The sequence below is a fragment of the Bidens hawaiensis genome, unplaced genomic scaffold (assembly GCF_021521415.1).
Source record: "Bidens hawaiensis isolate Kalapana, Puna unplaced genomic scaffold, B.hawaiensis_p1.1 tig00008883_1, whole genome shotgun sequence".
NCBI lineage: Eukaryota > Viridiplantae > Streptophyta > Magnoliopsida > Asterales > Asteraceae > Bidens > Bidens hawaiensis.
This window is the reverse complement of record NW_027491643.1, coordinates 113,386-125,943: the sequence shown is the minus strand read 5'-3', so window position 1 is coordinate 125,943 and position 12,558 is coordinate 113,386. Positions and strand designations below refer to the sequence as shown.

The 12,558-nt window shown below is 41.4% G+C and overlaps 1 pseudogene across 1 annotated transcript in view; it reads right to left on the bottom strand.

The window, feature by feature from the left end:
- Window positions 1-12,558, bottom strand: part of LOC143530282 (structural maintenance of chromosomes protein 3-like) — a 48,788-nt pseudogene that overhangs the window by 36,126 nt on the left and 104 nt on the right. Inside the window, exons 2-8 of the transcript XR_013134828.1 lie at window positions 12,470-12,545; window positions 12,315-12,353; window positions 12,175-12,242; window positions 12,013-12,084; window positions 340-419; window positions 185-263; window positions 2-119 (exon numbers count right to left, since the gene is read on the bottom strand). The product of XR_013134828.1 is annotated as a structural maintenance of chromosomes protein 3-like (transcript). The remainder of the gene's footprint in view (window position 1; window positions 120-184; window positions 264-339; window positions 420-12,012; window positions 12,085-12,174; window positions 12,243-12,314; window positions 12,354-12,469; window positions 12,546-12,558) is intronic.

The window sequence follows — 12,558 nt, the reverse complement described above, 5'->3', positions numbered from 1 at the left end:
CCAGTTTCTTTCATGATTTTCAAGCTTTCACGACGACGCTCTTCATAAACATGAGTACCGCCAATTTCCTTCAGTACATACAGTCGTTCCGAGTCTTCCATTAAAGTCAATGCTGCTATCTGCAATATATGCATGCGTGATCATTAATAATATAAACTTCGAGAATCAAAAACAGATGTCATACTTTGCCCTGTTGCACAACGTAATATGGATCGGAACAAGAGAATCCAGCGCTTTCCAACATATTCATAACTTCGGTTTTCCTACAAAAGAGAATTCATGAAGAGTAGGTTGAAAGACAGAAGAAAACAAATTATTAATTAAGTTGAACTCACGTACGCTATATGCTTCCCATCCAAAAAATATTCATCTTTTTTAGTACTGATTGTTCTTCGCAGGCGCACCTCCTTATTATCAACCTTCAAATAACAGAAATACTAATTAGTAACTAGACATAATTCGATGCAGGCGAAACCTAATACAATTGCAATGCATGAAAACAACAATCAGTTATGAAAAGATAATCAGTATTATTAAATTAATGAGATACGATTACAACCAATTATATAGAGATACTAAATACACTTAGATACCTTATACAATATAGAACTTAATAATAATAAACTGAAACTATAGCCGACATAGTCTAATATTCCACCGCAAGTTCAGGTCGGTTAGCAATCTGCAACTTGGACCGCAAAAACTCAAACTTTTGAGAAGACAAGGGCTTCGTAAAGATATCAGCTACTTGATCATTGGTTGAAATAAACTTGACATTGAGATGGCCTTGAGTAACCTGTTCACGAACAAAGTTGTAGTCAACCTCAATATGTTTAGTACAGGCATGAAACACCGGATTGGCGGTGAGATATGTGGCACCAAGATTGTCACACCAAAGTGTCGGTGCCTCGCTTTGTAAGCCAAGTTCACGAAGAAGAGACTTTAGCCAAATTAATTCTGCAACAGTATCAGCAATGGCCTTGTACTCTGATTCAGTTGAAGAGCGAGAAACTGTTTGCTGTTTGCGAGCTGACCAGGAGATGAGGTTTGAACCCAAGTATATAGCAAATCCCCCCGTGGAGCGACGATCGATTGGACAAACAGCCCAGTCAGAATCAGAGAAGGCCTGCACATTAGTGGTCCAGTGAGAATCAGAGAAGGCTTGTAGCCGATAGTCCGTGTTGTGACGAAACCAAAGACCCGTATTCATAGTACCCTGTAAATAACGCAAGAGGCGTTTGTCAACAGCCCAGTGATTTTCCGTTGGAGCATGAATGAACTGACACACCCGATTGACTGCAAACGCAATATCAGGACGAGTAAGGGTCGCGTACTGAAGGGCGCCAACTGTTTGTCTATACCGAGAGGGATCGTCCAAGAGAGGACTATTATCAGGAAGTAAGACATGAGAGGTGTGCATAGGAGTGGAAATTGGTTTGTAGTCAGCCACGCCCGCCCAATGTAAAATAGCGTAAATATATTTTCATTGGGAAAGAACCAAATCTGATTTCTTGTGAACAACCTCCACCCCGAGAAAATAATGTAGTTTCCCAAAATCTTTAAGAGCAAAAAGTGAATTGAGGCGGGTAATGAGCTTGTCAACCGTCTCTGGATTGTTACCGGTAATGATGACGTCATTCACATAAACCAGGAGATAAACCAGAGAACCCGAAGAATGGAGAATGAACAACGATGGGTCAGTTTTGGACCCAAAGAACCCCAACTGATGAAGAGCACTAGACAGTTTGTTAAACCAGGCGCGGGGAGCCTGTTTAACGCCATATAAGGATTTGTGCAAAAAACAAATATGATCCGGTTTTGTAGGATCAACGAACCCCTGCGGTTGGCGCATATAGATGGTTTCCACAAGATCACCATGCAGAAAAGCGGTCTGAATATCCAGTTGTCTCAGGGACCATTTGTTCGTAACAGCCAAGGACAATATGGTCCGAATTGTGGCGGGTTTGATTACAGGACTAAACGTCTCATGATAGTCCACGCCATGTTGTTGATGAAAGCCTTTCGCAACCAATCTGGCTTGAACCTGCTGATGTTATCATGTTCATCAGTTTTTAACCTGTAAACCCATTTACAATCAACAATATTAGCGTTAGGAACAGGAGGCACAAGAGTCCATGTGCCATTTTTGTGAAGCGCGTCCAATTCTTCGGACATAGCATGACGCCATTCAGCATATTTGTTGGCAATAGTAAAGCTGGTTGGTTCAATGGGTAAGAAGGAGGTGGTCTTAGCTAGGTAAGCGGCCGGGTTATACCGATCTGGTCGTTTAGGGTGTTGTCTGAGGTTGGGGGGGGGGTCTTGAACGAGCATCCATAGGGGGAGGGGCTGGTGGTTGTTGGGCAGCCGTGGGCGCAGGCTGGGCAGCCGAGGGATGGGCTGTTTGGGCAGCCGAGGGTTGGGCAGTTTGGGCAGCAGAGGGTTGGGCCGTGGTGGTAGGGTTAGCATGAGACGGGTGAGATGGTGAAGGTGGTGGAGATGGTTCGTTGGCTGGGGAAGAGGTCGGGGCTGGTGAGTTAGGTTCTGGTGAGAAACCGGGCGGTGGATTAGGAAAGATAGAGATGTACGGGGAGGATGTAGGTGGAGATGGGTTCGGCTTTGGTGAAGGTGTATACGGAAAGACATGTTCATTAAATCGAACATGCCGAGCAATGTAAATACGTTCAGTGGAAGGATCAAAACACCGATAGCCATGATGAGAAAGGCTATAGCCAAGAAAGACACAAGGAGTAGAACGGAACTCGATTTTGTGACGGTTGTATGGGGAAAATAAGGAAAACATTGCGAACCAAAAACTCTTAGAAAAGAGTAATCAGGTTTACGGTGAAAAACGTGTTCAAATGGAGATTTGTTTGAGGAGACACGTGAGGGAAGCCGATTGATTAGGTAAACGGCTGTCTCGAAGGCAAAGTGCCAGAAACGTTGGTGAAGACATGAATGAGCTAATAGATATTAGCGGATATTATTTGATTACCAGATATAGTTTATATTTAGAGATAGATTTGATTATTATTCTAGAATTATCTCTTTCCATGTATTTAGTTAGGGTTTGTTATTCCTAGGGTCTATATATATGACCCTCCTCCATGTAATATGATTCATTCAATAATAACAAACCGTAAGAACTTTTATGGTATCACAGCCACAGCTTCGGCTCTTAACCCTATCGCCTCCCTTCTTCTTTTCCGACTAACCACAGCTTCGGCTGACCCTTATCAATCACCGTAGCCTCATGTCATCTTCCTTTTCTTTCTTTTCTTTTTCGATCAACCCTTATGGCTACGGACGACAAACCAGAACAGCATGGCACCTCCGCGTCTGTTCCCAAACCTGCCTTGCACCCCGCTTATTCGGTCACTAATATACAAAGCAAAATACGAAACTTAGATGGCAAGAAACTCACCTACAGTGCCTGGGTCAAGCTGTTTCGACTGCATGCCACGGCTTATCAGGTTCTGAATCACATTGACAACACCCCACCACCCGCCGCTGATTCTCCAGAGTACTCCCCATGGAAAGAATTAGACGCTCTTGTTTTACAATGGATTTTCAGCACTATTTCAGATGATCTCCTCTCCAGCGTTATGGAGAATGAATCCACTGCACGTGCCGCTTGGTTGAAGTTAGAAAAGAAGTTTTTAAGTAACAAAAAGGCACGCACGGGTGCCTTAGAAACAAAATTCTGCAACATGGCTCTTTCGGCTTGTTCATCGTTGGATGACTATTGCCAACAACTGAAGGACCTTGCTAATCAATTGGAAGACGTGGACCATCCAGTTACCGAAGACCGCCTGGTGTTACAACTTGTACGAGGCCTACCAGCTGAATTTGATACAACCGCTTCCTTGATCAATGCTAATAATGTGGACTAGGACTTGGCCAGAAGCATGCTGAATGATGAGGTAATACGTCTTGAGGCCCGACAAAAATCTACCAATTCTGTGTTAATGACCCAAAACAATACCTCAAACTCACCTAATATCCACAACCCCTACCCCACTCACGGCCCTACCCATCCTTCACAAAACCAAAACCAAACAACCTACTACCGCGGTGGCCGGGGTCGAGGACATGGTCGCTCCTATCGGGGTGGACGCGGAAGAGGTTCTGGCCGTGGCCAGGGACAGCAATACTACCAACAAAACTGGACTCCCCAACAACAATCTTACCCCCAATGGGCCTGGTGGAATACCCCTCCATGTCCCTACCCAACCCAATCCTCTAACCCACCACCTACCCCTTTTCAGCAGCCACATAATCACTCATCAGCCCACTATACAACAGCCCAGTACCCTTCGGCCCAGAACTACTCTGCTGGTTTACCTCAGTCCATGTTTTCTCCGCCTCCCTCTACTCCACCAGGTTTCGGCCCACCATAGAACCACTTCAGCCCTTCCGGTTCTGCCCCACAGGCCGCGTACAATGCCTTATGTCCCTCGGATATTGGTGCAGCCATGAGCTCTATGCATCTCAGTTATGACCCAAAAACTATAATGGATTCTGGAGCAGGAGGGCATGCTACCAATGATCAAGGTATGATTCAAAAACCCGACTCTTTTCCTGTTTGTAGTAAACTTTTAGTTGGCAATGGCGTTTCTTTACCAATTCATGGGTCTGGAACAGGTTACCTATCCCTACCCAATCGCACCTATGTCCTACCTAATATCTTACATTGCCCCCAAATTATTAAAAAGTTAATTTCAGTTCGTCGTTTTACTCGTGATAACAATGTTTCAATAGAATTTGACCCCTTTGGTTTTTCTTTGAAGGAACTTCCAACTGGGCGCCTCCTATCCCGCCACAATAGCACCGGGGATCTCTATCCAATAACCAAACCAGAGCTTCCAACCCAAACCAGCTTTATCACCACTACTTCCCGGCCTTGGCATGATCGTCTAGGCCACCCCGGCGCTCAAGTTTAAGATGATCTTTTTCGTACTTTCAATTTCTCATGTAATAAAACCAAAACTTTTTGTCATTCATGTCAACTATCCAATAGTAAAAGACTTCCTTTTTATGCTTCCTCATCTTTTACATTTGCACCTTTTGATATAATTCATTGTGACTTGTGGACATCACCTGTGCTCAGTAAATCTGGGTACAAATACTACATGGTTTTAGTTGATAATTATTCCCATTTTATCTGGGTCTACCCACTAAAATATAAATCTGAAACCTTCCCAACATTTGTTAAATTTCACAGCCTCATTGCTACATAATTTAACCGACACATAAAAACTTTTCAGTGTGACCTTGGGGGTGAGTTTGACAATAATGCCTTTAAAAACTTTGCCACCAAACACGGCCTTTTATTCCGTTTTTCATGCCCACAAACCTCATCACAAAATGGTTATGCGGAACGCATGATTCATCGCCTTAACGACATCATTCGCTCCCTTTTGATACACGCTCATCTCCCACCTTCCTTTTGGGTTGAAGCGTTACACACTGCAGCCTATCTCCAAAACATCCTACCAACAAAACGCCTCAACTTTTATACCCCAACATTCGCCCTTTACCTTCTTCATCCCACATATGATCATTTATGGGTATTTGGGTGCGCCTGATACCCGAACACCTCGGCAACCCAACCACATAAACTACACACCAGCTCCATCCGGTGCATCTTCCTTGGCTATCCACCGGACTTTCGGGGCTACCGTTGTTTTGATCCCACCACAGGCAAAATTACTATCTCACGCCACGTCACATTTGATGAGGCCACATTCCCCTTCACCTGCCCTACGCCTCTCACCTCCTACACTTTCCTTGATGAAAACCCACCCCCCGGCTTCGATTTTACAGTTCCCCGCACCCCATACCACCAGCGCCTAATCCCCCTCACACTCGTGCCCCATCCTCCACATCTCCATATCCTATCACCTACTCTCACCGCCCTAATCCCACCACCGTATCGGCTGCCACAAATTCTCCGCAGCCCTCGGAAATCCGTCCTAAATCCCCCTCGGCTGCTACCAGCCAAACCGGCGTCTACAGCTGGACGCCCACAGTCACACGCTACCTCCGGCCCTACCCAAGACCGTCCATCCCCGACTCACCCAATGACCATATGTGTCTTTATGAATGTCTTTCATGCATGGATGAAAGTCAATAAATATTTTTTTAGGGAATATATAGGACAAAGTCCAATAATATTTAGGGTATGCTCGTACGACATCCACATGACCATTCATCCATCAAATTTCACCGAGTGCATCTAATTAGTACCATCAACGAGTCCTTGGCTTATGGTGATTTGTCAAACCAGTTTGCTTTGACTCTAGTTTTTTTAGCTCTCTTTGTCTGAGATGGGGTAGGTGTAGCCGTGGTTTTTGAACTTAAAGAGCTTAATGCAATTGGGGGCTTGATAGGCTAGTGGCTGGGTTTAAGTGGACAACAATATCGGCAATCACGGTTTTTGCGTTTATCTGTGCTTAAAAGATAACCTATATGTTTTGAAAACTAGTCTTGAATTCTGATTCCATCGCAAAATAGTTTTTTTCAGGGACGAAAAAGGTTTAAGTGTGGGGATATTTGATGTGGTCCAAAGTATACGTATTATTATATTAATATTTGCTACACTTTTAAGTATTTTTGGGTCAAGTTTTATTAAATATTATTCTTAATCGGTTCATATTGTGATTTTTATGAGTTCAAGTAATAATGAACTAAAAGAGTAAATTAATTCAACAATAATCAATTTTTATTGGTTTAAAGTCTCTCGGTTTATTTGGGCCAAGTAAAAAAAAAAGAAAATAAATAGTTGTATGTTTGGATATTAAAATTCAAGTTTCAAATTGTTTGTTTGAAACTATCGTAAGATTAAAGTGACCAAATTCCCAATTGTTCTCCAAATAAATAATATGCATACATTATAAATAAAATCAAATTGTTATTATTCTATTGTTTTAATGTTGAACTAATTTTTTTACTTGACGTGCAGGTATATGGTCCACCATCCAAGTAAAAAAAATGAGATGGATCAAGTTAGTAAAAGAGGCCCACGTGAGAACATATGTTGTCCATAATTGAATTAATAGTGGGCTGACAAAGGGTTCGTATCAATGGACCGCAAGTCCGTTTTAAAGGAAAAGGGAAATTTGAAAATAGGTCATGGAGAAAAAAATATATTAACAGAGGAGAATATTTTTATTGAGAGCAGACGTCAATCAAGGGGGCAGCCCTTTTGGGGTTTAACGAGAGCACAGAAGGAATTAAAAAGCAAGCTAGCAGGCTACTCAATTTATTCAATTTTTCAGGCTAGTAGGTGAACTGTATTTATATCTTTCAATGAACCAAAATATATATTATATCTTTGTTTCGTTGATTGTTATGGTTGGCTAAAACTGTTATACTGCTTGGGTTTGGATGAATACTTTTTAGACTCGTTTTATTTTTTGTGTTGGATTATTTATTGATTGGTTCATGTTTTGGTAAAGTTTTTATTTTATTTGGTTGTGATGCATATGCGTATTTGGTATTAATTTATTATCAATTTTTGTTCCATATGTGTCTTTATGAATGTCTTTCATGTATGGATGCATATTAGGTTACTTACTGTGTGTTTGTAACTAGTTTATGGTTTATAGTTAACGTATTCCATAGGAACGGCAATTGAGAGTTTAGAGAGACCTTATATTCTGTCACTTGAGAGACCGGGAGGTAATTAAGTGTCGCCTGTTTTGGTCTTTTGCGGGTTTGGGTAGTGATTGTACGGGAGTGAGTTACCCTAGATTCCTTTAGATTCTTACAGATCCGAATTATAACCGAATTCAATAAAAATACCCCTTTACGCCTTAGGGTGTTTTGTGATTATAGAGACCGGGAGGTGATTTAATTTTTGGGTACCTGAGCATAGTTAGGTAAGGTGAGACCGGGAGGTGATCCGAACCATTAAACCGTTGAGTTTACATAATATTTAGGGTTCTTAGGTATTGTTGGTGAGACCGGGAGGTGATCTAGCGTACTTTAGTTATTTCTTAAGTGTCATATATTTAGAATACGGTACCAATCATAAATCCAATTCCGAGAGTTTACGAGTTGACTAGTAGGATTCCTTGCCTAGGTAGTTATTTTCCCTATTTGAGTTCTAGTTCTATTTGTCGTGTCTATTTTTCGTGTCAGTTTTATTTTAAGCATTTTTTTTGTTTATATTTAATAATAAAAAACACAAAAATCAATTAAATATATTTATTTAAGTTATTAGTCAAAGTCTAGTTTAGGTGTCGCTAGTGTCCTGTGGGTTCGATATCCGGACTTCTTTAGGCTTTACTATAGTCGATAGGTACACTTGCCTGTCCAGTGGTCTAGCATTAGGATAGTTTAGATTTATAAATTTAAAACTAGAGTGTCTAGGTTAGGTTAAGTTTTTAATAGACCGTTTCGCACATCAGGTCTGTTCTTATACCAGACTCAATATGCTAAGGAGAATCTGGCACGCGCTGCTATGTCAGATTGCAAACCGTGTGCTACCCTAGTTGATTTATCTTCTAAGTTGAGTGCCACAGATGGCCCTCTTTTCCATGACCCGACTTTATATAGAAGTCTTGCCGGGGCCCTTCAGTATCTGACTTTTACTCGGCCTGATATCTCTTATGTTGTCCAACAGGTGTGTTTATTTATGCATGAGCCGCATGACTCCCATTATGCCTTCATGAAACGTATTGTTCGGTATTTGCAAGGGACATTAGAGTATGGGATTCGTATGGTGCGGTCTAAAACGAACTCATTAACGGCTTATTCTGACGCTGATTGGGGCGGATGTCCTGACTCACGGCGTTCCACAAGCGGATATTGTGTATTCTTGGGGGATAACTTGATTTCATGGTCGTCTAAACGTCAGCCAACGATTTCTCGATCTAGCGCTGAGGCTGAACACAAAGGTGTTGCTAATGCAGTTGCCGAAGCCACCTGGATCCGCAATTTGTTACTTGAGTTACACGTTCCATTGCAACACGCTTCAGTGATTTATTATGACAATGACTCTGCGGTTTACTTGTCTGACAATCCTGTGCAGCATCAACGGACGAAGCATATTGAGATAGATATACATTTTGTTCGAGAAAAAATGCGCATTGGTCACATCCGAGTTTTGCATGTTCCCTCGTCTTATCAATACGCTGATATCTTCACCAAGGGACTTTCTCGACAGTTATTTCAGTCTTTCAGGTCCAGTTTGACCGTTTGTCCAATGACCGATCAAACTGCGGAGGGCTATTAGCGGATATTATTTGATTACCAGATATAGTTTATATTTAGAGATAGAGATAGATTTGATTATTATTCTAGAATAATCTCTTTCCATGTATTTAGTTAGGGTTTGTTCTTCCAAGGGTCTATATATATGACCCTCTCCATGTAATATGATTCATTCAATAATAACAAACAGTAAGAACTTTTAATAGAGAGAGACCCGTTTCAGCAACGTGCCGATGTCGGCGTTCCACAATTCCGTTTTGCTCGCTGGTGTGTGGGCAAGAACGGCGATGGATGATGCCAAGGTTGCGACAAAGGTTGGTGAGAGAGCGGAATTCACCTCCCCAATCGGATTGGATGCATTTTAATTTAGTGTTAATTTGGTGTTCAGCCATGGTTATAAAGTTTGTTAATATAACATAAACATCCGATTTTTGAGTTAAGGGATAAAACCACATATATCGAGTACAATGATCAACACACAATAGGAAATACCGGTGACCATCAAGCGATGGTGCCGGTGACGGACCCCAAACATCAAAATAAACAAGAACCAAGATACTATAACTACAAAAATTAGAATCTGGTAAATGCAATTTAGTTGATTTTCCCATTTGACAAAAAGAACATAAAGTGTTTGATAATTTGTCCGAAACAGGTAAAGAACAATAAGAAACAATAGAATTAAAGACTTGAGCGTGAGGATGTCCCAAACGTTGATGCCAAATATTCGAGGAAGCTTTGACAGCAGTGAAGGCAACCTTGGGCAGAGACTTGAGTTGCGGAAGGCGGATAGAGTACAAACCCTGTTCACTGGGGCCCGTGAGAAGGGTACTGCGTGTAAACTCGTCCTTCACAAGAAAATGAGAAGAGTGAAATTCAAAGAATACATTATTGTCAAGACAAAATTTTTGCACAGATAAAAGGTTTTGTTTAAGTTCAGGAACATGAAGAATATCTGAAAGGTTAAAGGTTCTGTTTGAAGAGTGGAATTTAGATGAGCCAATGTGTAAAATGGGTATGGAATTACCATTGCCAACAAATAATGAATCATTACCATAGTATGCCTCAGAGTTGTCTAAGCTAGTTTAATCTGGAGTGGCATAATGGGTTGCACCCGTGTCGGGTTTCCAAGCACTTCCAGAAGAAGAAGCTCCATCCGAAAAGGCGGAAAAATTGGCCTGTGGAGCGGGCCGATTCTGCTGATTGGGCTGATTTGGGCATTGAGAAGGTAGATGCCCAATTCCACAACGATTGCAGTGACCATACACGGTGTTTTGAGTGGGGGCCCATAAAAATTGCCTGCTGCCACCATTGTCTCTAGGACGTGAGTTTAGAGAGCCACGTGAGTTGCCCCGAGAGTGGCCACGGTTGTTCCGGTTACCGCAATTTGTGTTGTATGATCGAGATCCAAAATAGGCCTGGGGTTGTGGTGAAAGATTCGGATTCAGTTGGTGACCCAACTGAGAGGCCATCAACTGGATATTTTGGAGTTGTTGTTGTAGTTGTTCAAGGGTTGGTTGAGATTTTAAGAGACCAGGAGCAGTGTAGGGCTGCTGTGAAGGAGTAGAGGCAGCAGCAAGAAGTGCCTGCGGGTTGTTTTGCACAAGTTTGGTGACCACAAAATCATGGACATTTAACAAGGCAAAGATTTCATGAAAGGCGACAGGTGGTTGACGACCCAGTAACGTTCCTTTTAGACCGTTGTATTCTTCCCGTAGCCCTGCAAGAGTAAGCATAACAAGTTCTTTATCTTTTACCGGTTCTCCGATGTTGGCAAGGGCAGTTGCATATTCTTGTACCCACAGAGGTAGTCAATAGGTTTCTCATCACCCTTCATAGTGATGCGTAGTAGTTGGCTACGGAGAGTAAATTCATGAGAAGCAGTGACTGATGCATAAGCCAGTTCCAGAGATAACCAGACTTCACGAGATGTCTTGCCCTGAACATGCTGGTACGAGTCTTCAGATACAGTGGAGATGAGCAACGTGCGGATATGAGCATCGTTGGAAATCCAGGGAGTATAACTAGGATTGTCTGTTGTTGGAGTTCCAACGGTGACCTTCTGTTCTGGACACAGAATTGTACAATCAACATAACCAAATAGATTATGTGATGTCAGGAAGGATTCGATCATCGACCTCCAGTAGCCATAGTTGGTAGGCTTTAGGGTAAAGGCGAATTTATGAGAGTTGTGGGTAGTCTTTTCTTGATTGGAGAAGGTTGTTATGGCTGCCATTGAAGATTATGTTGGCCGGAAGTTGCGTCGGTAGGAGGCAGTAGGGGCTGGGCGGCAGATTAAGCCGATTAGGGTTAGAGAAAAAAAAGGAGCTGAATTTGGCTGTGATACCAAATCTGTTATGAAAAGATAATCAGTATTATTAAATTAATGAGATACGATTACAACCAATTCTATAGAAATACTAAATACACTTAGATACCCTATGCAATATAGAACTTAATAATAATAAACTGAAACTATAGCCGACATAGTCTAATAACAACGAAAGCAAATTAAATGAAAATTTGAGACTACACAGCTAATAAGTGCATATATATGATATATCAGTAACAACATAAGTTTCATAAGAACAGCTGGAGGAATCATGAAAACTTATTCCAATGTCACCTGCCTTAGTCGTTGCTTGTTGTGTAACCATTAATAAAGTGAGTGAATTTCAAATATAGAAGCAAGTGGCTTGACCAATGTAAGTGTTTTGGTTTTGTGTTTTAATTAACTACTTAAAAGCTATGAAGATTATATATGCCTACTAATAGATCGATGATGAAGATAATTACCGGGATCCGCTGGTCAGTGTTATCAAAAACAATCTCAACAAACGCTGATAGAACTTGGTGGCCTGCTCCTTCCTGAGCAATGTTCACATACAACATATTATTTTATATATATATATATATATATCGCAAACCAGTTGATAAGAACATAATAAACCAGCATACATGGAGGAAGGATTGTCTATCTTCAACACGCGTTACTTGGAAAAGGTCACTTATAACAAAACGGATTGCTGCAAACACGAATCACGTAGGTTCCAACCAGTAAGCTAAGTTCTCATATACGCAACAAAAGCGACACATACCATGGAAAAAATTTGACTTCCCAGATCCATTTGCACCAACTGCACGCAGTTTAAATTTGAACATATATAATCATAGTGCAAATATAAGTTATTAATTATATATGTAAAGAATACATATATGCATATATACATAGTTGAATTGATACGTATCGTACCAACACATGTAACTTTAGGACTGAAGTCTTGAGTTGCGACGCTCTCTTTATAGCTCTTAAACCCTTCGATTATGACCTGCCCATGCAAA